This window comes from Petaurus breviceps, unplaced genomic scaffold (genome assembly GCF_028583685.1).
Source record: "Petaurus breviceps papuanus isolate PSGF00001 unplaced genomic scaffold, PetGlider_PUasm1.0 89614, whole genome shotgun sequence".
Taxonomy (NCBI): Eukaryota; Metazoa; Chordata; class Mammalia; order Diprotodontia; family Petauridae; genus Petaurus; species Petaurus breviceps.
In genome coordinates, this window is record NW_027187089.1 from 151,653 (window position 1) to 173,028 (window position 21,376).

Sequence of the window (21,376 nt, forward strand, 5' to 3'; positions counted from 1 at the left end):
TCTCTCTCTCTCTCTCTCTCTCTCTCTCTCTCTCTCTCTCTCTCTCTCTCTCTCTCTCTCTCCACTTGGAACAGATAAGGAGAAAGTATGTTTTGCATTTCATATTTGTCATGGATTTTGTATATAATGTGTTTTAAATGGATGTTGTAAGGGATGGGGAGAGGACAGAATTTAGAACTAAAAATAAAATGAAATTGAACAAAAAGATTTTTTTTTTAAAGAATGACTGATCTGGGGGCGGCCAGGTAGCACAGCGAGTAAGAGCACCGGCTCCAGTGTTGAGAAGACCTGGAGATCGAATCCCGGGCTCAGACACTTAGCACCCACCCAGAAACACCTGGCCGTGTAACCTTGAGCAAGTTACTTAACCCCAATTGCTTAGGGGCGGCCAGGTGGCTCAGCAAATAAGAGCACCGGCTCCAGTGTTGGGATGACCTGGATCAAATCCGGGCTCAGATACTCAGCACCACACCCAGAAATAACTGGCCGTGTAACCTTGAGCAAGTTACTTAACCCCGATTGCTTTTAAAAAAAAAAAAGAATGCAGTCTGATCTGGATGGGACCCTGAAACCAGGAAAATCCAATGTGGGAGGGATTTGGAAGACAGAAAGTTAAAGGTGGTCAGATAAAAAGAAATTGTCAGATTCTGTGGGATTTGCATAAACTGGTGGGGAGGTCATACAGGGATAGAATTTCAGAAAATGCAGGAGACTTAGAAGAAGGGGTATCAGGGACCTTAGAACAAGAAATTTAAGGACAAGCTTTGGCCATAAAATTACAATGTCAGAGGGCTCTTAGAACAAAGGTTATCAATGTTTTGATGGGGCTGAGAACACAGGTTATTAGTGGAGAGAAGCAGTCTTATTTATGAACTCAGGAAGCTAGGTTACTGAGGAGGCAACTTAAATTTAAAAAATTTTTAAAGTATGTTTATGGTATGAAATGTAACATTTATGTTAATATAATATCCATAAGCACAATGTTGAATCTCTGAATTCAAACTCACACAAATCAGAAATTTGAAGATACACTGCCAAATATGAATTTAAAAGAAAACAAAGAAAAATATAACTGACAAAAATGTAAATGCGTGCAGTGTCTTCCCATAATATTAAAATAAAAAAGAATCAGTATAAATATAGCAATAACAATATTACTGTTATTGTTAATGAATGTCACTTATTAGAGAAAATTCAATAAGGACAGGAATCACAAAAACCCAACTTGTGATCTTACATAATCATATTGTTAATAGTGGGCAGCTAGGTGGCACAGTGGATAGAGTACTGGGCTTGGAGTCAGGAAGACCTGAGTTTGCATGCAGCCTTAGACACTTACCAACTGTGTGACCCTGGGCAAGTCACTTAACTCTGTCTGCCTCCATTTCCTTATCTTTAAAATGAGCTGAGAAGGAAATGGCAAACCAGTCCATTATCTTTGCCAAGAAAACCCCTACTGGCGTTCAGAATAGTTGGACATGACTGAAACAACTGAACTACAACTGTTAATAAACACATGGCATTTGATATAGTGAAAAAAGGGGAAAAGAAACCCTGGCATATAAGAGAAGGGAGATGCTATTGAAAATGAAATAAGGAAGATGGCAGAGTCTTTTGAAAATGGACTGGCTTAGAGGTGCTTTCCAAGAGAATTTATAGGATGGGCCTGTGAAGATACAACACTAGTGCCCAGGCCTCTAAGTTACAGAGAAAGCAGGTTAAATTTAGAAAACATCTTCCAAAGTATTTTATGTTATAAAACACAAGGTATATGGCATATAACATTAATGAGCATAATGATGATCCTCTGGATTCAAAATCCTGTCCTGAATCATACAGTCAAAGTGTTAGACTGATTATATCATTCTTAATCTGAATTTTAAAGGGGGATCAATAGGGCAAAAATATTGCCTGCAGTGCTTTCGAGGGAGAAAGCCTGCTGTATATTTTACTGTTATTGTTAATGAATGGGCCACATTTATCAAGAAAAAGGTCAGACACAGAACTCACAAGGGAAACAATTGGTGATTTTAAATAACTGTATTGTTAATAACCATATGCCATCTAATATGTTAAAACTGATTAACAAGAGAAAAGAAAAAAGTAACCTATTAGATGACAGAAAAGCTTTTGACAATAAAATTGCTAGGCTGGATGGGTCTTTAGAAAATAGGATTTCTGACTTGGAAGTGACTTTATCAAGAGCATAGAATGGATAATTGGAGTGCTGGGATGGGAGGGTAGGCTCTCAGTATCAGAACAGAGAAGTGACACAGGAGCCAGAATGTGACACTTGAAATGGTATTTCCAACATAGAATTTCTGAGCTTGGAGGCAATTTGGAACCAATGGGGCCTCAGTTGGTTGGACTCTCAGGCCTAAAGTACCAAGCCTGGAAGGGAATTAAAACATAAAAAGGGAGAGCTAGACTGAGGCAGAGAACTGAAATTCTCTGATTCCATGGAATTGAAGCAAACAGAATGACAGGCCCAAGAGAAGCCACAGAGAAGGAGATGTAAAGCCTGACAGGACAGATAGAACAAGTGATGTCAGAGGTAGGAATGCCCTTAGAGCATAGAATTTCAAAACTAGTTGTGGCCATAAAAACTGCACAGGGTCATAATTAGGAGGGCTCTGAGAACATGGATTATCAGATCTCTATAGATACAGACATAAACATAGATATAGATCACATATACTGAAAGGCCTGGAGAAAACACAATGTCATTCCTGATGATGAGTTTTGGTTCTGTGCTCAGAGTTCCATCTTAGGAGAAAGGGCAGAAAAAATTTGCATAGAAAGAACCAAAGTTGACTTAGGACATGAAATCACAGTCTGTATAATAGATACCAGCACATTGGGGATCCTCTGAACTAAAACCCATTTCCCGAATCACCCATTCAAAGATGAAAGGTGAACATACAGTGCCAAAGCTGCTTTAATCAATGCCCCACCCCCAAAATAATGGACAGCTCATAGTACCTTAAACAGTTAAAAGCTGCTGTAGATTTCACTATATCTAGATATAATGATACTTAAAGAATGGTCAGTTACCATTTAAAAAGTAAACATGTCAAAGGAGAAAGAATTTGTGCCCTCAAATAATTAAACTGCTATGAATATGTGCAAATGTTCAATTACAATGCATATGCAATATTAAAGTGGAATTTATTAAAAACATATTAAAATGGAAGAAACAGTGAAAAGGACAAAACAAAGACCAAATATAAAAGGTGGGAGGGACGTTTAACGTTCAAATGACATGCAAGGAAGGTTTCGACAAAACTGAATGTCTAACTTAGAGGTGCTTTCTAAGACAATTGATTTGGACCTCATTCTAGGCTGTACAATTAATTTATGCTCTTAAAGGATTGTAGTGGAAATACAGATATACAACTTAATATAATGAATTGAAAAATTAAGTGAAAAAAAACAACCTTAGATTGTCAGAGGAGAGAGGAGACTTTGACCAGAACATGCCCTGGCTGAGAGGGAACATCTATAATAGTGTCTGACTTGGGGGTACTTTCGAGAGAATCTATTGGAGGCCAGAGAGAACTCAGAATAGAGTCTTACATTGCTAGGTTAGCAGTCTCAGCTCTAAGTGTGAAAAGAAAGAATTGATATGAAAGTCAGATTCTAAGACCTGGGAGAGAAGGTAGAACATAGAATGAATGAGCTAGGAGGCATCTCAGAATCAAGAAGGCTTGGGACCTGGGACCTGGAATTGGGAATATCAAACATGGGAGGGACTCTAGAACTGAGAAAGGTGGTCAGAGCCAGAGAACAGAAATGGTCCAACTCCTTGGGATGTGAGTACATACCGTAGGATGTAGGGCCTGGGAGAAGCTATAGAGAAAAGCATGGCAGAGCAGGAGGGCCATTTAGAAGAAGGGATGGTAGAACCAGGAAAGCCCTTAGAACATGTAATTTTAGGACTACCTTTGGCCATCAAACCACAGAGTGTCAGAGCTGATAGGGCTCTTAGAACACAGATGATGAGATCTCAGATGGGTCTGAGATCACACAATATCAGTTCTGGGAAGGAGTTTAATTTCTGTGCCCAAGGCTCCAAGTTACAGAAAAAAAAGTTAAATTTAGAAACCATCTTCTAAAGTATTTTATGTTATAAAATATAGGGTATGTGGCAATATAATATTAACAAGCATAATGATCTTCTGGAATTCAAAATCCTGTCCTGAACCATACATTCAAAGTAGAAGTTTGAATATACCATTCCTAATTTGGATTTAAACCAAACAAAAATAAGGGGGGAGGGATTGATTTTTTAAAAAAGTAATTACCTTCAGTGCTTTCAAGGGGAGAGGCTGCTGTGTATTTTATTGTTATCATTAATGAATGAGCCATATTTATCAGAAAAATGTAATACACAGGGCTCACAAGGGAAACAATTTGTAATTTTAAATAATTGTATTAATAACTATATGCCATCTAATACATTAAAACTGATTACACAAGGAAAGGGGGGGGGAAGGTAACCATTTAGATGACAGAAAGGCTGTTGATCATAAAATTCCTGGGCTGGGAGAGTCTTTAGAAATTAGGACATCTGACTTGGAGGTACTTTTTAAGACCATATATTGGATGGTGGATAGTACGTAGAATGGAAATTTTCAGTTCTGCAATGGCCGTATAGGCTCTCAGTATCAAACCTGGGAGGTGATATGGAATTCGGAATTTGAGACAAGATATGTCCAACATAGAATGTCTGAGCTTGGAGGTAATTTGGAATCCATGAGTTAGATGAGGCCCTCCACCCAGGAATATCAAACTTGGGAGGGACTTTAGATCACCAAAAAGTGAGAGATGATCAGAACTAGACAACTGAAATTGTCTGATTCTGGGGAATCTAAGCATACAGGGAATGTCAGAGCTGGGCAGACACTTAGAAGGGATATGAGGCTTTGCAAAGCCCTCAGAACATGCATTTCAGAAGCACCTTTGGTCATAAAACCATACAGTGTCAGAGGTGGTAGGGCTGTCAGAGCTCAGATGACCCCAAGAAAATACAATATTGTCCCTGGGAAGGAGTTGTGTTTCTGTGTTCAGAGTTCCACCTCATGAGGAAGGGCTGGAAAATGAACATTAAAAAGTCTATTTAGGGGAGATGATCCCACATATGTGTCAGTATAGTAGATATGAGAACAACGGGGATCTACTCAATCACAAGTCGTATCCCATAGCACCCAAAGATCAAAGGGGTGCACAGAGTGCCAGAGCTGCTTTAATCAAAACAGCAAAAAAGTGAGGAAAAAAGGAAGACAGAGCAGCCAACATAGTTATTGGTTGCCGTACCTTGAACGTTAAACCTGCTGTTGATATCACTATTAACATTATGAAGTGGTCAGTAATCACTGAAAAAATACAGTAAATACACCTAAGTCAAAAGAAAAAGACTTTATACCCTCAAATAATTACACCACTAATACAGAGGTGCAATTTAATGCTGGAAACCTGAAGGTAGAAGCCAAAAGGAGAAATCAAATGTAGAGAATAAAAAGTGGGAAGGGCTTTTCACCTTAAAACAATAGGCAAGGGAGGCTCTTTAGAAAATCGAATGTCCAGCGTAGAACTGCTTTCTCAAAGAATGCATTTGGACCCCATTCCAGGATCTGAATATCAGAACCAAGTATTAACAAAGAGGTCAGACTTAAGAACTGTCCCACACAGAATGTCTCAGCCTGAAGGCTACTTGGAATCACTGAAACCTGAGCTAGATGGGGTCGTACAGCTTAGATTAGCAAATGTGGGAGGGTCTTTTGATCACAAAAAATGCAAGGTGGTTGTAGGCAGAGGACAGAAATTGTCAGGCCCAGGAAAAGCCAGAGAAATGGGAAAATCAAAGCCAGCAGAGCACTTAGAAGATGAAACATTTGAACCAAGAAAGCTCTTGGATCATAGTCAGAGCTAAGAAGGCAGGTGATTAGAGTTCAAATGGGCCTGCAATCATACTATCATTGCCGTGAATTAGTCTGGTTTATGTGCTCAGTGTTATGAGGAAGACAAGTTAAATTTTTAAAACTTTAATAATATTTATGGTATTAAGTACAACATATAAGTGAGTACAATGGTCGTCTTCTGAATTAAAACTCATCTGAATCAGAAATTTGCATATGCAGTACCTAATCTTTATTAACAAGGAAAATCATTACAAAAGGATAAAAAGCTGCTCCCAAAATAATTGTGTGCTGGGTTTCCTAAGGGTAAGCCTGCTGTATACATTACTATTATTGTTATTGAATATTTACTGTATTTCTAAAAACATTACAGTAAGTACCTAGGATTCACAAGGGCAAAAATTCATGATGTCATTGAACATACTAAAAACCAGTTACAGAAATAAAACAGGAGGAAATTCTTTAGATATTAGAGAAGAAAATGGACTTTGATCATAAAATCCCAAGGCTGGAGGGTCTTTAGAAAATACAATGTCTGACTTGGAGGGTGCCTTTCAAGAGTATATACCAGAGGATTGACAGAAAATGGAAAAAAGAATAAAATAGAAAAATGAAAATGGAAATTGCAGTTCTGGGATGGCAGATGAGGCTCTGAATATCAGAACTAGAAGTTTATATAGAAGCCAGAATATGATACTTGAGGGGATATGTATAGCATAGAATGACTGACCTTGAAGGTAATTTAGAATCAATGCACCCTGAACCATATGGGGACCTCCAACCTAGAAAATCAATCTTGAGAGGGACTTCGGAGTGAAGGGTGATCAGAGCCAGAGTACAGAAATTGTCTGACTCCAGGAGATCTGAGCTTACAAAGCTGTCAGGCTCAAGAAAAGCCAGAAAGATGGTAATGACAGAGCTGGAAAGGCAGGTGGGACAAGTGGAGAGCCCTTAAAATATACAAGTTTGGAATTAGAAGTTGTCTTCAAACTTCAGAGTATCAGGGCTAGAAAGAATCTTAAAACAGATTATCAGAGTTTTAATGGTCCTGTGGGGCAACTAGGTGGCCCAGTGGAGGTCCTAGAGTCAGGAGGACCTGAGTTTGGATCTGATCTCCGGCACTTATAACTGCATGACCCTAGGCAAGTCATTTGACCACCACCCCACCCCACCCCCGCCTCAAAAGACAAAAACAAAACAAAAAACACCATACCCCAGCTGCAAAGGAGTTTTGTTTGTTTGCTCTGAGTTCAAACATAGGGGGATTGACAAATAAATTTTTAAAATAAAATAAATATATTTAGTATAGGATATCTAACATGTATTTCAGCATAATTTACATCGGCATAATTGTGACTGGCAAAAGGTGACTGTTAGTACTGGAACGGAAATCCAGCCTCTGAACCTCAGAAGTGCAAGGTGACATAGAAGCCCAAACATGAGACTTGAAAAGGTATGTCCAACATAGAACGCGTGAGCCAAGAGTCAATTTAGAGACACTGGGGTCTGGGCTGGATGGAACTCTACAATGTAGAATAGCAAACTTGGGAAGGATTTTAGATCACAGAAAGTAAGAGATGGTCAGGATCAGAGAACAGAAATTTTATGATTCCTAGGGAACTGAACACATAGCCATTGAGAAGGGAGAATTGGGAGAAAGGAAGGAATATCAGAGTTCAAAGAACCCAAAGAAAATGCAATTTCAAGACTAGCTTGAATCACAGAGTTTCAGAGCTCAGGGGGCTCTTGGAACCAAGACTATCAGAGATTGGTTGGTCCTATGAATACACAGTATTACTGATAGAAAGGAGCTCTGAGTTTCAATTCATGTGGAAGGAAAGTTAAATTTTAAAAATATCAGAAAAGTATATTTATTGTAGGAAATGCCATAAATGTCAATATATGTCAATAAAATATCTATAAGCACAATGGTGACTCTCAGAATTAAAACGCATATCCTGAATCACAAAGTCAAGTGACAATTTCAATATACAATGTAAGTAATCTGGATTAACAGGAAAACAGTGAAAAGAAAGAGAAAAGTAAAGGCATGAGATGGTTTGAAGGAGTAGGACTGCTTTATATATTACTATTCATGTTCATGAATGGGATGCAGTCATTGCAAAAATGTTACATCAATATACAGGATTCACAAAGGAGGCAGTCATTGTATCGCTAATAAACATAGAAAAACTGATTAAATAAGTGAAAAGGAAAATCAGAATATCAGAGGTGGGAAAGAAATCTGAGCACAAAGTTATGACTTCATGAAATGAAGTACCTGATCTGATTCCAAATTTTTAAATTAATTAATTTTTAGTTTGCAGCAAAAGTTCACTTCCATAAGCTTCTGAGTTTTAAATTTTCTGATTCTAAATTTTTTTTTAAATGAAAAGAAAAACAATACCTGAAAATACAGTAAGTGCATACGGCGCTATGTCAGTGCTCTTCTATAAATGGCAGGTCCTGAAAGAGTCAATGAGAAAAGTGAAAAATATATTACTTTAGTGGAATGAAAATCAGAAGCAAAAAAAAATAGCCTGACAAAGAATTCCACATACTGCCTTAATCTGGTAAGACTGCTACTGATATTCCTATTATTGGAAATGGATGGGGAAGGTTTTTTTTTTAAACAAATTAAGTATTACATACCCAGTTTTTTTAAAAATAAGTTAATTTATTTCTTTTTAGTTTTCAACATTCACTTCCATAAGTTTTAAATTTTCTCCCTCTCCCCCCTCCCCAAGATAGCATGCAATTCAATATAGGCTTTACATATACATTCCTATTAAACATATTTTCACATTAGTTATGTTGTACAGAAGAATTAGAATGAATGGGAGGAACCATGAGAAAGAAAACAAAACATAACAAAAAAAAGAAAAAGAAAATAGTCTGCTTTGCTCTGCATTCAAGCTCCATAGTGCTTTCTCTGGATGTGTATGGCATTTTCCATCATGAATCTCTTGGAGTTGTTCTAGTTCCTTGCATTGCCAAGAAGGGCCATACCCAGTTTTAAAAGGGACACCATCCACGATTTTAAATCATAGTATTACTAAGACTTATGTGTAATTTAATATAATAAAACTGAATAAATAAGTGAAAAGGGAACAAAAAACCCTTGAATAGCACCTCAGTGTGATGACTTTGAACAAAAAGTGTGAGAACTGAGAGATTCTTTAGAACATAGAACATCTGCCTTGGAGTTGTACTGAGGGAATATCTTGGAGGCTGGAGACAGCTTAAAATGGAGAGTTTCCACACTGGGATGCACACAATGTTGGGCCGGGGAGTAATCCCAGAGAAGAGCAAATATGGGAGGGACTTTAGAACACAGCAAGTTAGAGATGCTCAGAGCCAGAGAATAGAAAGTATCTGATTCTGTGGGATGTGAGCACATGGAATGGAAGGCCTGGGAGAAAGCAGAGAAGGGAACATTGGAACAGGCAGAGCATCGAGAAGAAAGGCTATCAGAGCTAAGAAAACCCTTAGAATGCATAATCTCAAGACTAGCGTGGGCCACAAAACTGCAGTGTCAGAGCTGGGAGGGGTCCTAGGACAAAGATGATCAGAATTCTGATGGTCCTGAGAGCACAGTATTAGTGCTGGGAAGGAAACTTGTTTATGTGCTCAGGGGTCCAAGTTTTATGGAAGGAAAATTCAATTTTTTAAAAAACCCTTAAAAAAGGATATCTATGGTATATAAGGCAATATATTTTTAATAAAATGTCAATAAGTACGATGATGATCCTCTGGATTCAAAATTATGTCCTTAATCACAGAAAGAGAAAATTTAAATATATACTAGCTAATCAGGATTTAAGCAAAAAGGAAGGAAGGAAGGAAGGAAGGAAGGAAGGAAGGAAGGAAGGAAGGAAGGAAGGAAGGAAGGAAGGAAAGAAGGAAGAAAGGGAGGGAGGAAGAATAACTGACAAAAAATAATTGCATGCAATGTTTTTTGGGGAAAGGCTGCAATACACATTACCATTTTTGTGAATAAATGGGCAATATTCATTGGGAAAAAAGACACAGGATTCACAGGGGAAACAATTTGTGAATTTAAATAATTATATTACTAATAAACATAAACCATTTAATATACCAAATATGCTGATATATTAAAGCTGATTAAATAAGTGAAAAGAAAAAAAGAAATGTTGAAAATTAGATAAACAGAATAGGAAGGCAGAGTCTCTGAAAAATAGAATGTCTCAAGATGTCTTTCATGTCTTTTCATATTGGTGGATGGCTAGAGCTTAGAATGGAAAATGTCAGTGCTGAGATGGCTGTATAGGCTCTGAATAGCAGAACTTGGGAGTGGACAGAGTATCCAGAATATGGTACTTGAGAAGGTCTATGTAACATAGAATGTCTGAGCCTCTAGGCAATTTTGTATCAAGGGGGCCTGAGCCAGACAGTCTCCACTAACCTGGAATATCGAATTTGTAAGGAACTGAGAGATGGTCAGAGCCAGAGAAGTGAAATTGTCTGATTCCATGAGATGTGAGCACCCAGGAGAAGCCATAGAGAGGGGAATGTCAGAGCTGGGAAGGCACTTAGAACAAGGAATAGCAAAATGAGGAAAGCCCTTTGAACAGGCAATTTCAGGACAAATTTTGCCATGAAACCATACAATGTCAAAGCTGGGAAGACGCTTAGAGCACAGATTATCAGGGGGTCTTGATGTAAATTCAATTCACAAAACATTTATTGGGTGCTTACTATGTTCTAGGCACTGTGTTAATTGCTGGGGATACAGATATGAAAAGCAGGCCTTGCTGTCAAAGTCCTAATAATCTAATGGGGGAGGATAACACACAAATGGAGGCAGAAAAGGGGTTGGGGTGCCTGGCAAGGGGGGAAGGCACCTTGTTCTATGAAATCAAAAGCAGACAGAACAATGAGGCAAAGTGCAGTCAGCTGAGTCCAATTGCTGCCTGCTATCAAGGGAGGAATTTGGTCCTCTGCCCTCCAGCCTTCCAGACAGGGAAGAGGAAGCTGGGGGAAATGGTAGCAAGATGAGTTAACCACATGGTGATGAGATCAGAAATGATGAGTTTATGGGGGGAGGGGCGAATCTCGTTCCTTGGAATTGAAACCAGTAGACCAGCAGATGTAGAGGAGAAAACACCATATTGTTGCTGGGAATAAGCTTTCTCTCTGCTTATAGTTGCTTGTTATGGGGAAGGACAAGTAAATTGAAACAACAATGAAAGAGTTTATCAAGGTATGAGGTGCAGCCTTTATGAGTGTATGATTTAAATCTATACTCTGGTGATCTCTGAATTAAAACTCGTGTCCTGAATCACCCAGCCAAGGTGGAAATTTTAATATACAGTACCTAATCATGGTATGTGTGGGGTGGGAGGAGGGGAGTGACAAAAAAGTAAAAGCATGCTGTTCTATCCAGTAGTAAGACTGCTTGAACATATTACTATAATTGTTAATGAATGGGCTGTATTTAGAGAGAAAATAAAGGACACAGGAAACAGTTTGTGATTTTAAGTAACTATTACTGAAAAACAGATGTCATTTAACATACTAAAACTGATTAAATAAGTGAAAAGAAAAAAAAGCTTTTGGATTTCAGAGGAGGGAGGGGACTTGGACAATAAAATGACAGGGCTGAAGGGTCTTTAGAAAATAGGATGTTTGACTCGGAGGTTCCTTTCAAGAGAATACATTTGCAGATGGATAGAGCTTAAAATGGAAAATTACAGAGTTAGGACAATAGTTGGGGCTCTGAATTTCAGAATTGGGAGTTTATAAAGAAGCCAAAATATGAGACTTGACAGAGTATGTCCAATGTAAAATGTCTGAGGTAAGAGGAAATAGCCAGTCAATGAGGCCTGAGTTCGATGGGGCCTTCCAACCTAGAATATTGAACTTGTGAGAGACTTTAGATCACAGAAAGTGAGAGACGGTCAGAGCCAGAGAACTGAAATTGTCTGACTCTATGGGATGTGAGCACCCAGAATGTAGGGCCTGGGAAAAGCCAAAATAAAGAGAATGTCAGGTCTGGAATGGTAACTAGAACAAGTTCTAGCAAAAACTTAGAATGTGATATTTCAGGACTAGTTTTGGCCTTGCAATCACACAGAGTCAAAGCTTGGGGGGTGAGGGTAGGGACCCTGAGGCCAGAGATCAGTAGAGTTTAGATGGCCTTAAGAACACAAAATAGCACAGTTAGGAAGGAATCTTTTCCATGTGCTCAGGGTTACAAGTTATTGGGAAGCCAAGATAAATTTTAAAAATTTTTAAAGTATATGGTATATAATTCAACATATAAATCAATATGTCTATAAGCAAAATCATGATCCTCTCAAATTTATATCCTGAATCCGCAGCCAAAGGAGAAATTAATCTGGATTTATGAGGGAAAAAATGGACAAAAATGGACAAAAAAGCCATTGCCTGCAGTGTATTCAAGGGGAAAGGCTGCTGTACATATTACTATTATTATTAATAGGTCATATTTATTGAAAAAAATAAGGTAAAGCAAAAGAATTCACCAGAGAAACAAATTATGATTTTTTTAATTTTTTAATTTTTTTTTTTTGCTTTTTGGAGGGGGAAAAGTAGGGCAGTTGGGGTTAAGTGACTTGCCCAAGGTCACACAGATAATTTTTTGTATTAAGTGTCTGAGGAGGATTTGAACTCAGGTTCTCCTGACTCCAGGGCCAGTACTCTATTCACTGTGCCACCTAGCTGCCCTAACAATTTATGATTTTTATTATGTTGATAATAAACTATAAGTAGGGGGGAAAACCTAGAATATCAGAGGATAGAAAGGCTTTTGAACACTAAATATCTAGACTGGGAGACTGTAGAAAATAGTATGTCTGACTTGGGGGTACCTTTCAAAAGTATATTTTTTAGAGCAGCTAAAATGGAGAATTTCAGAGCTGGGATAGCAGTCGAGGTTCTATCATACCTGGAAATTGACATAGTTTCCAGAATGCAAGACTTGAGAAGGTATGACCAACATAGAATGTCTAAACTTAGAGACATCTTAGAATCAGTGGGGCCTGAATGGATGAGACCTTTTAATCTAGAATATCAACCTTGGGAAAAATTTTAGATCACGTGGGAAATGGTCAGTCACAGAGCCGAAATTGTCTGATTATGAGAGATCTGGGCACCCAGAATGTCAGGTTGGGAGAAGTCATAGAGAAGAGATTGACAGATCTGGAAAAAAAACTTAAAAGAAAGGATCTCGGGGCAGCTAGGTGGCTCTGCAGTCAATAGAGTACCTGCTGTGGAGTCAGGAGGACCTGAGTTCAAATCCGACCTCAGACACTTAACACTTACTAGTCATGTGACCTTGGACAAATCACTTAACCACAATTGCCCTGCCCAACCCCCTCCAAAAAGAAAAAAAAAAGAAGGGATCTCAGAGCTGGCAAAGTATTTAGACCATGCAATTTCAGAACTAGCTTTGGTTATAAAACTACACAGTGTCAGAGCTTGGAGGGTTCTGAAAACAGATTATCAGAGCTCACATGGTTCTGAGAAAGCATGATACTGTCCCCAGGAAGGAGTTTTGTTTCTCTGCTCAGAGTTCCAGTTTATGAGGAAGAGCAGGCAAATTTACGTATACACACACAACTAAAATATTGTTAGAGTATGAGATCCCATATATATTTTAGCATAAGTGGTATTGACACAATCATGATCTCTGAATTGAAACTCATATTTTGTATAATACAATCAAAGATGAAAGGTAAAAACATACAGTGCTTAATCTGGTTCCAATAAAAAAAAGAGGAAAGGAAAGGAAAATAATAACCAACAACAGCTTAATTACTTTCAATACCTTGAATGGTTAAGGCTGCTGTATATATCACTATAACATTAACATTTTTAACATTAATAACATTATTATTATTATTATTAACATATTGTTGATGAATGGTCAGTATTCACTGAAAAAATAAAGTAAATAGAATTTAAAAGAGAGTATTTCTGCTCTCAAATTGTTGTGTATTACTAATGCATATATGTATAACATGCTAAAATTGAAGAAATAAATGAAAAGGAAAAAACAACCCTAGAATATAAAAGGCAGGTGGGGATTTTATCCACAAAATGATATGCCTTGAAGAGTCTTTAGAGAACCAAAATGTCTAACTTGGAGATTCCTTCCAAGAGAATTTATTTGGACCCTAATCCTGGCTCTGAATATCAGACTTGACTGCTGACACAGAAGTCAGATAAAGATATAAAAGAGGGTACATCCAAACTGAATGTCTGAGTTTAAAGGCTATTTAGAAGCAATGGGGCCTAAACCGGATGGAACCCTCTAACCTAGATTATCAAACTTGGGAGGAACTTTAGATTGCAGAAGTGAGAGATGGTCAGTCACAGAGCTGAATTGGTCTGATTTCATGGCATGTGAGCACAAAGAAGGTTGGACCTAGGACAAGCCCTAGAGAAGGGAACATTAGACTAGGTGGGGAACTGAGAAGACAGAACAATAGAGCTCCCAAGGCCCTCAGAACACACAATTTCGGGACTAACTTTGGCCATAAAACAGCAGAGTATCGGAGCTAGGAAGGCTCTTAGAACACAGATTACCACAGCTTGGATGGTCCTGAGAACATACAATAGCATTACTTTGCAAGAGTTTTGTCCCTGTGCTCAGAGGTCTAATTTGGGGGGAGTCATAAATAAATTTAAAAATCAATATCAAAATGTTTGGTGTATTGACATGCAGCATATGTTTCAATATAATTTCTATCAGTACCATATTGGTGATCCTCTGAATTAGAATTCATGTCCTGAATTCTATTTCATTTCTATTCTATTCACACGGCCAAAGGGGAAATTTGAATATGCAATGCCTAATCTGAATTGAAAGGAAAACAATGAAAAGGGAAAAAGTGACTGAAAAAAAAATACAAAAGCATGTGATGATGTTTTCAAGGCTGCTGTATATTACTATTATTGTCATATTTATTTCTCTAAATAACCATATGGCTAGTTTCTATAGGTCATTTAAAATACTAAAACTAATTAAATAAGTTAAAGGGGGGAAAAAACTCCAATCTATCAGTTAGATAAATATTTAGAACATACAATTTTAGAGTTACCTTGGGCTAGCTGGGAAGGCTCTTAGAACATAGATTATCAGAGCTCAGATGGTCCTTTGAACACAATAGCATTACTGGGAAAGAGTTTTCTTTATGTGCTCAGGGTTTCTAGTTGGCAGAAGGTAAGTTAAAATTTTTAAAACATTTAAAATGTATTTTTATGGCATAAAATATAAAACTTTTATCAAAACAATATCTATAGGCCAAATGGTGATACTCTCAATTAAAACATGTTCTGAATCACGCAGCAAAAGTGAAAATTTGAATAGAGTGTCTAATTTGTATTAACAGAAAAACATTAAAAAGAAAAAAATTTTGGCAACAAAGTAAAAATCGTGGTATTTTCAACTGTTTCGACTGTTAATGAATGGAGCATATTTATTGAAAAAAATTAAGTCAGCACCCAGGATTCACATGGGAAATAATATATGATCTTAATATTAATGCATATACATATATATATGTGTGTGTGCATGCATGTGTATATGTGTGTGTGTATGGTGTGTGAGTGTGTGTGTGAGTGTATCCCCTCCTGGATCACTGCCTTGCCGCGGCGGAGGGGCTTGTGTAGCTCAATGAAGCTATGAGCTGTGCCGTGCACAGTTATCCGGCGTGGACAGGTCATAGTGGAGAGTTCTGACAAAACGTGATCCACTGCAGAAGGAGATGGCAAACCCACTCCAATATCTTTGCCAAGAAAACCCCATGGACCATACTCAACTGATAAAAGATAGGATGCCAGAAGATGAGCTGCTCAGAGCAGAGGACAACTACAGGGAGCTCCTGAAACAATGAAGTATCTGGGCCAAAGCAGAAAGGGGGTTCATCTGGTGATGAAAGGAAAACCCAGTGTTGTAAAGATCAGTATTGCATAGGAACCTGGAACTATGGCTCTATGGAACTTGGATCTCTGAACCAAGGTGAGCTGGATGTGGACAGACAGGAGATGGAAAGATTAAACATCGACATCTTGGGTGTCAGTGACCTTGAATGGATGGGAATGGGTGACTTTCATTCATATGATCACTACATATACTACTCTGGTTAAGAATCCCTTAGAAGAAACAGGATAGCCCTCGTAGTGAATAAAAGGGTGAGAAAAGCAGTCCTGGGGTGTAATCTCAAAAATGACAGAATGAGATCTGTTTGAATCCAAGGCAAACTGTTCAACCTCACAGTAATACAAGTTTGTGCTCCAGCCACTGATGATGAAAAGGCCAAAGTTGATCAGTTCTATGAAGACCTACAGCATTTCCTAGTAACAACACCAAAAAAGATGTCACATTCCTCATAGGGGATTGGAATCCTAAAGTAGGAAATTAAAAGATAATTGGAAAAGCAAGCAAGTTTGGCCTTGGAGTACGTAACGAGGCAGGGCAGACACTGATTCTCTGGCTACCACAAACACTTTTTTTCAACAATACAAAAGGTGACTCTCCATATGAACATCACCATATATATAAAAATGCTTTGCAACCAGAGATGAAGAAACTCTATACAGTCAGTTAAAACAAGACCTGGGACTGACGGTGGCTTAGATCATAAGCTTCTTATTTCAAAATTCAGATTTAAATTGAAGAAAGAAGGGAAAATCATCAGACCAGATAGGTATGGCCTAAATAACATCCCTTATGAATATGAAGTGGAGGTGATAAACAGATTTAAGGATTTAGGCCTGATAGACAGAGTGTGGCTGAAGAACTATGGACAACGATTTGCAAGATTGTAAAGGAGGCAGCAACAAAAAGTACCCCAAAGAAAAAGATCAAGAAAGCAAAATGGCAGCCTGGTGAGGCCTTACAAATAACTGAGGAAAGAAGGAAAGGGAAAGGTATATCTAACTGAATGCTGAATTCCAGAAAATAGTAAGGAGAGATAAGGTTTTCTCAAATAAGCAATGCAAAGAAATAGAAGAAAACAATAGAATGGGAAATTAGAGATAATATGGGAACATTTCATGCAAAAATGGGCATGATAAAAGACAAAAATTGTAGGGGCTTAGAAGTAGAAGAGATTAAGAAGAGATAGCAAGAATATATAGAACTATACAAGAAAGATCCTACCAACATGAATAGCCTGATGGTGTGGTTACTGATCTAGAGACAGACATCCTGGGGAATGAAGTCAAGTGGGCCTTAGGAAGCATTACAAAAAACAGTAAGACTAGTGGATGGGATGGAATTCCAGCTGAGTTATTTAAAACCCTAAAAGATGATGCTGTTAAAATGCTGCACTTAATAGGCCAGCAAATTTGGAAAACTCAGCAGTGGCCACTGGACTGGAAAAGAGCAGTTCGCATCCCAATCCTAAAGGAGAGCAATGCCAAAGAATTTCCAAATTACCAAACAATTGTGCACGTTCCACACACCAGCAAGGTTACACTTACGATTCTTCAAGCTTCAGTAATATGTGAACCAAGAATTACCAGAAGCACAAGTTGGTTTTTGAAGAGGCAGACACCAAATTGACAACATTCACTAGATTATGAAGAAAGCATTGGAGTCCCAAAAAACATCTACTGCTTCATTGACTACCTTTAACTATGGATCACACCAAAATGTGGCAAATCCTCAAAGTGATGGGAGTACCAGATCATCTTATCTCCTAAGAAACCTGTATATGGGCCAAGAAGCAACAGTAAGAACCAAACATGGTTGTAATGAGAATGTAAATTTTTAAGATCTTCCCTGCCCCTAGGCTAAAGTTCACCTGGAGCCTAGGGTGGGAGGTTTGTTTTTCAGTAGATACTTTTTGATTGGGCAGTGAGTCAATAAAGTTGTTACATTCTCTGAGCCAGGAGAAGGCTATATAAGCCCTGATGTGAGGCTTTGATTTGGGGCTCACTTTGAGAAGTGTTATGTGACTGATCAGATGAGACTCTGGGAAGCCATTGTTGAAAACCCCGCCTCGGCTTTGAAAAACCCAGATGTTGATTTGGTATGGATGTAATGGTTGGACAGTTTGGAAACCTGTCTACTTGATCTGTTTCTCTGTCTTGATAATTCTGTCTGTATACTCTGAAGTTTGGGGTGCTGACCTTTTTCCCCTGAACTAGGTGAACATACATATTCGACTGATTAAAGTAAGCCTGTTAACCCATTCTGAGTTGCTTTCCTTTAACAAAGCAGATCCAAGAACCTGTGTTGGCAGCCACCCTGGGGACGCTTGGGGTGCTTGCTGCTACAATGGTACAACTGACTAGTTTAAGATTGGGAATGGAATGCAATAAATCTGTATATTGTCACCTTATTTATTTAACTTACATTCAAAGTACACCAAGCTGGAATAAGCTTGTCAGGAGAAATATTAACAATATGAGATATGCAGACTATATCACTCTGATAGCAGAAAGTGAAGAAGAATGAAGAAGAAAAGAAATTAAAAGCTTGTTTGAAGCTTAACATCAAAAATTAAAACTAAGATCATGGTAACTGGCCCAATCACTTCTTGGAAAATGATGAAGAAATGCAAGCAGTATTAGATTTTATATTCTTGGATTTCAAGATCACTCCAGACAGTGACAGCAGCCATGAAACTAAAAGATGCTTGCTCCTTAGAAGTAAAACTATGGCAAATCTGGACAGTATACTAAAAAGCAGAGACATCTGCTTTGAATACTGACAAAGTATATTCAAAGCTATGGTTTTTCCAACAGTAATCTATGGCTGTGAGGGTTGGACTATGAGGAAAGCTAAGCACCACAGAATTGATGCTTTCCAATTATGGTGCTGGAGAAGACTTTTGAGTCTTGAGACAGCAAGGAGATCAAATCAGCCAATACTTAAAGAAATTAATTCAGACTGCTCTTTGGAAGGACAAATACTGAAGCTTAAATATTTTGGCCACATAAAGAGAAACCAGAACTCATTGAAAAGACCATGATGTTGGGAAAGATTGAAGTCAAAAGGAAAAGGGAACAGCAGAGCATGAGATGGATAGAGACTGTCGTAGAAGCAATGAACATGAGTTTGAACAGACTTCTGGAGCTAGTGGAGGATAGAAGGGCCTAGTGTGCTATGATCCATGGGGTTACGGAGTTGGACATGGGTGAAAGACAATAGTAATAAAAACAACTGTGTGTGTGCGTGTGTGTGTGTGCATGTATACACACATATATATGTCATTTAATATATTAAGACTGAATAAGCAATTGAAAAGGAAAAAAAATTTCCTTCAATAACACTCTAGTGAAGGGATTTCAAACCTGAAAGGATAGATCTTGGAAGGTCTTTAATATGTAGATTGTCTGACTTGGAGATACATTCCAATATCTTGGAGACTGGCTAGGGCTTAGAATTTAGAATTTCTAAATTCTAGAATTGGGACAGCAGTTCAAGCTCAGGATGTTAGAAATGGGTTTTCAAATACAAGCTGGAATATGAGACTTGGGCAGGGACAGGTAGAACAAAGAACCTCTGAGCTTGGAGGCAAATTAAGGTCCTGAGCTACCATACCCAAGGATGGGGCCCTCCAATTTATTATTCCAAAGGTATGAGACACTTTAAAAGAATAGCATAGGGAGAAATGTTGAGGGCCAGAGAACAGAAATTGTGTGACTCCATGGGATGTGAGCACTCAGAATGTCAGGCCTGGGAGGAGCTGGCAGGGCACTTAGAAAAAGGAATATCAGACATAGGAAAAAAGACCTTAGAAGATACAATGTCAGGAAGATAGATTGGACCATAAAGCCTCAGTGTCAGAGGTAGAAGGGTGCCAGAAGCAGACAATGTGGGGTACTTAGAGCTTGGTCAAACACCAAAAATGCCAAGGTCATCTACTGCATTCCAAACCACCACCAGTTCTTTTGAGTTTTGTCTTGCCACTGAGTTCTGATGATCAGAAGGGAGAGTGAGGCTGACAACTTCATGTAATTCTGTCTCACTTAAATCCAATTTATACGTGAGTCAAAATGTAACACCTATAATATTTTTATTCTACCATTTCATTGTTTTATTTTATTTTTATTTCTTTCATTTTATTATTTAATTTATTATTTTATTACTATTTTGCTATTCCATAATTTTACAATAATTATAACTTGACAATTTTATAATTTTACTATTTCATTATTTATTAATTTACTATGTTACTGTCTTATCATTTTACCTACCGTGAGGTCCTGTGGTTAAGGGTTGGTGATGAGGCAGCAGGTGCAGATACACTGGGAGCTGTAGTCACAATCCTGCCCACAGGCAGCCCGGATCATAGAGTTCTCTTCTCAGTGGCCTAAAGCAGCAGTGGGATTTGGCAGCACCCTGGGTGTCTAAGCAGCCTTTTTAAGGACTACACCGCCCACCTCCTGGTGTGAGGAAATGGCTAGAGAAGATGCCTTAAAAATTGTCTGCTTTGGCAGATTTCAGAAACACCTGGAAAGACTTACCTAAATTGATGCTGAGTGAAATGAGCAGAACCAGGAGAACATTGTACATAGTAACAGTAACATTGTGGGATGATCAACTATGGGAGACTTAGCTCTTATCAGCAATACAATGATCAAAGACAGTTCCAAAAAACACATGATGGAAAAATGCATCCACATCCAGAGAAAGAACTATGGAGTCTGAATGCCAATCAAAGCATACCATTTTCACTTTTGTTTTTCTTTCTTGTGGTTTTTCCCTTTGATTCTAATTCTTCTTTCACAACATAACTAATGTAGAAATATGTTTAACATGATTGTACATGTATAACCTATATCAGATTGCTTGCTATCTAAGGTAAGGGAGAGAGAAGGGAGAGAGGGAGAAAACTTTGAAACTCAAAATCTTATAAAATGAATATTGAAAACTATCTTTACATGTAATTGGAAAAAATAAAATTATTTTAAGTGGAAAAAAAACTAAAAACTGGAAGAAATTGTCTGCTTCACATAACCCTGGCCTGCATACTGTGGCAGATGAGGATCCCACCCCTGTGTTCAAAACATATACACACACACACATGCATACACACACATAATATGAAAACTTCTGTGAAGATGATTCCATTTGCCATTGGTACATGGAATGTGAACATGCTTATGGACAACACAAAATCCAGTAGGCCTGAAAGATAAATAGCTCTTGTTGGGAGAGAACTCAGAAGGTATCACATTCAAATAGAAGTCCTGAGTGAAACAAGGCTGGCAAATGAAGGTCAGCTTACCAAAGTTGGACCTGGATACACATTTTTACTTCTGGAGTGGCCACAGTGATGGGGAGTGCCATGAAGCTGATGAAAGTTTCACTATTAAATCTAACCAAGTCAACAAGTTTGTATGCCTCCAGAAAGGAGTGCATGACAGGCTTGTGACAATGTGATTGCCACCTGCAGGAAAGCACCACACCACCATGGACACCATCATCAGTGCCTATGCTCCCACCATGA

At 38.2% G+C, this 21,376-nt stretch overlaps 2 long non-coding RNA genes across 51 annotated transcripts in view; one reads left to right on the forward strand and one right to left on the reverse strand.

Annotated features, from left to right (window-relative positions):
* The window catches only part of LOC138176479 (uncharacterized), a 124,008-nt gene extending 104,673 nt beyond the window's left edge, over window positions 1-19,335 (forward strand). For 46 of the 49 annotated variants that reach the window (XR_011172285.1, XR_011172300.1, XR_011172269.1 and 43 more), the window contains one exon: window positions 7,249-19,335. This is a non-coding gene — a long non-coding RNA (uncharacterized lncRNA). The remainder of the gene's footprint in view (window positions 1-7,248) is intronic. The other 3 variants (XR_011172253.1, XR_011172255.1, XR_011172271.1) reach the window with 1 other exon arrangement.
* The window catches only part of LOC138176480 (uncharacterized), a 145,759-nt gene that overhangs the window by 118,260 nt on the left and 6,123 nt on the right, over window positions 1-21,376 (reverse strand). Inside the window, exon 3 of one of the 2 annotated variants that reach the window (XR_011172303.1) lies at window positions 8,326-8,384. This is a non-coding gene — a long non-coding RNA (uncharacterized lncRNA). Of the gene's footprint in view, window positions 1-8,257; window positions 8,385-21,376 lie in introns of those variants that run through there. The other variant, XR_011172302.1, reaches the window with a different exon arrangement.